Here is a 3,845-nt window from a genome sequence, read left to right on the forward strand (position 1 = left end):
TATTGAATCGAGAAAAAATATGATTTTAATAATTTTAAAATGGTTTTGAATGAATGATGCAATTAAAAGAAAACAAATCTATGTTATTAAACAATAATAAAAAACTACGAGTAATAAAGCATAAACATAAAAGAAAATGTTAAAAGAAAAAAACTACACATAGGGGTATCGAACCCACTACACTAAAGACCTAGACACCACTCCTCTCCACCAGACCACTTACCAACTAGTTGTTATTTTAATACTAACTTAAATATATAAACTAAGATAAATTAAAAAAAGAATTAAAATAAAAAAAAAACAAAAAAAAACTGGTGGACTACCCTAATTAAACCCAGCCACTTGGCTGTTGGGTTTTAGAGGCTAAGGGTTGGGAACATGAAATAGCACTCAACTAGAAACTAATACCAATAAACCACAATAAACCACAGTTAATGACTACTTAAGAACTCTAAACATTCACTTAATGGGATTTAAAAGTCTGTTTAAAAAAGAATAAAGCATTGAATAAATAAAAGAAAAAAAAGAAAAAAGTGAGGACGCAAACAGACTCAATCGTCCTCCTCTCTCTATCTCGCGCTCCTCCCTCACCGTCAACCTTCGCTCACTTCAATCTCTCAACGAATTTCTCTCGTACTCTCAACCTCACGTCTCTCTCACGAAATATCCTCCCTCATCGCGACCTCATGTCACAATCTCACATCCAAAGGCGAGCAAAAATCAACGGTAAAAAGGAAAATCCCCAAACGAAGACTTACTTTCGGCAACGATAATGACTCAGGTAAATCTTGAACTTTCTTCCCTCGCCTCTTTTATCTCGATTCAACTTTGATTTTGGAACTAGCTTCTCCCCTTTAAAATCGCGGCCGCCTCCAAATCTCAGGGTTTTTAGTTTTCAAATTTCTCCTTTCTTTCTGTTGTTCTCACTCACTATTTATCCCTCATGAATTAGGGTTTGAATAGGTGTCTTTGGTGTTACAAGAAGTTACTCTGCGAAGCTCCTTTTGTGCTCAGAAGTTGGAGTGGCCTTTTTTTGATGCTAGAATCGGAACGGTAATCTGAGCATGAACTTTCTCCTTGAATTTTGTCTTAATTCCAAATTGGGGATTTTCTGGATTTCTGCATTTTTACTAATTAATTTGTTCTTTTTACTGCAGTGACTTTCTTGGTGAAAACTCAAGAGCAGTTTTGGTGAGTAGAAACGAAAACGAAACGGTTTGGGATGAACAGGTTGTATGGTGCTTGTGGAATTGGCATTGTCGCAACATTCGACTTCAGTCTGGGCAGGGAATCCCAAGGAGATAATCTGTAAGCTTTTATTTATGTCTACCGTGTGTATCATTGACTCGGTGAATTTATGCTAAGATTGTTGAGTTTGATACCGTGCAGGTTATGCTGGACCTTCCAGGCTTGGAGACAACTCCTGCTTCTCAGTTTCTCTATTACAATCACCGATTGGTCATGCCCAAGTTGCTCTGATCGGAAAAGGTTGTAGGTTGTTTCAAACTGTTTTCTTCCTTGCAAACTTTATATCCGAGATAGAAGCAATAATCTCTGTGAAAACGATCTGGACCCAGGGGCCTCCTGTTCTTCAAATAATTTGGCATGGGAATCACATAAGGCTGACTGCAGCAAGTCAACAAGACGGATTGAGCCCTTTGAACTGCTATATGCCAATGTATTACAATGTGTCGGGTGAAATTCTGCTGATGTTATAACCTCAGTAAGGTCCTCCATATTTGCAGGCTTTACATTGGCAATATTAAAACTTTGATTGCTAATTTCCAGGTTCCAAAGATTTATTTGCAAATCGTCGGCGGATATGAAAGTTTCTCCATCGCTGTTATTTGAAATAGAATTGATGTGATAATCATGAGCATGTCTCTATACTCTACGACATCGAGCCAACAGACTGCTCTCATGGCCAGCCACTACCGAGGGTAATCTTAGTGACGGTAAGCCTCCGGATGGAAATGAGAAATCGTTGCTTTGACAACTATATGTTTTATCTGAAGATCCTCCATTAGCAAGATGTGGCTTAAGGATACAAGAATTGCTTGAACTTGGGATAGATCCATTTCCATTCTTTTGAAGGGTCAATATTCATGTCAGAAACTTTCTTCACCTTCTTTTCTTGATCCTTCCAAAATTTGATTGTTTTGTCATTAGTAGACAGGAGGAATACAGCACGGTTAGCGGTTTGGCACCATTTTGTTCTGTTAATTTTCTCTTCTATTTCCAAGCTCTTAAGATAGTCAAACTCAGGCTCATGACTCTGAAACTCGGTTTTATAGCAGAACTCAGGATGTAGATCCGCCCAATTGGTGCTGTAACTGGCAGGGGTTTTATCGTTAGTGAACAAAAACAACTGTTGTTGTTGTTGCTATTGTTATTATGTCTTGCACTTTCAAAAATTCTTATGCGCATTTTTGGATCTTTTTGCAGATGCAGGTTTTTACTTTTCCATCTGATATCTAGTGGGATTCCGGCTAGGTGTACATTACTCGGAACAGGGTAATTTTCAATATCCCAAAGGATAGAAACCGAGCCATCTAAAGAGCTACGGTGTTGCTGGCTTAAAAGACACTGAATTATGCTTGCATTTGATTCAGTAATATTTTGTCCCTTCTACTCCAAGGGGTCCCCGGACATTGTCGGTGTAAATCTGCTACTTGAGTTAGCCATCAGTGTACTAGAAAACCAGAACTTCCTTATGTATAATAGATAAGGAAGTAGCAATAACTGATGGATGGATCAAATACGATGATGTCCGATACGCATATGAATCCGTGATTGAGGTGTCGTCCTGGTGTTATTTTGTACCGTGGTAAATTATTGGACTTACCGGTTTTGTTGTTGCATTTGCAGGAAAACGGAATCTTAATGACTTGGCGAGCGTTCTTCTCGGTCTTGTTTGACTTGGACGGTAACGCGGGCAGTTGATGCTTCAACGATGAGCAATGGTGGCTACGGTTTGGATTCGTGAAAAATGAAGCAGGTATGAGTGACAGAAGCAGGAGGTAAAGGATCATTAGCCAAATGATCAGCTTGAATCAAAACCTGGGGCACTTCCCATGAAGTCTCCTCGGTTTCAACATTCCAGTAGTAATAAAGTTGGCTTTCTTCATGCATCACTATCTTCCAGCCTGAACTGACGCCACTTCCATCTTGGTCATCAAAATGCTCTGACGCATTCATTAGATCTTGGGAAACCATTCCATTTTGCATATTACCAAGAGCAACGTCACTTCCATTTTCTTCACTGTATTTAACATCCATCGAGGTTGAATTTTGCATTGTATCCTGAAGTCCATTATTCTGAGCAACAGAATCTATAGAAACACTGATATCCAGGAGTTTTAAGTATTCCATGATTCTTCATTAATATTCTCCAAAGGTCTTCCAAGAACTCTAATGCAAAGGTTGACTAGACTTTGAGGCTTTTTCTTCTTAGATAGAAATCCGGGAAATTGAGGATGGTTGATTACGGCAATGGAGGACTTGGATTTGGAATTAGATTGGAATTGGGATTAGATGTGAATTATGGTTATATCTCGGTTGTGATTTTTTCTTTTTCCTTTCTGATGAAATTTGGGAATTGGTTGTAATGTAGAAGTTAACTGTAGGATATGGATGTGATGCATTGTTATGCCTGAATGTTAAATGAAAACGTATGTATGAAAATGAGTTTGGGAATGCTTGAAAGTTGAATGTTATTGAATGTTATGAAATGAGTATGTACTATTTTGATTTGGGATGAACTATGGATGAAAAATGGATCATGTCTGGTTATAAAAGGGATTCTTAGAAATAATCCAAGACTAATTTAAATATCAATTTAAATA

At 38.0% G+C, this 3,845-nt stretch overlaps 1 pseudogene; it reads right to left on the bottom strand.

Moving 5' to 3' along the window:
* Window positions 1-1,501: 1,501 nt before the first annotated feature.
* LOC127104825 (serine/threonine protein phosphatase 2A 55 kDa regulatory subunit B beta isoform-like) lies at window positions 1,502-3,372 on the bottom strand (annotated as a pseudogene).
* Window positions 3,373-3,845: the final 473 nt, after the last annotated feature.

The sequence above is a fragment of the Lathyrus oleraceus genome, chromosome 7 (genome assembly GCF_024323335.1).
Source record: "Lathyrus oleraceus cultivar Zhongwan6 chromosome 7, CAAS_Psat_ZW6_1.0, whole genome shotgun sequence".
NCBI lineage: Eukaryota > Viridiplantae > Streptophyta > Magnoliopsida > Fabales > Fabaceae > Lathyrus > Lathyrus oleraceus.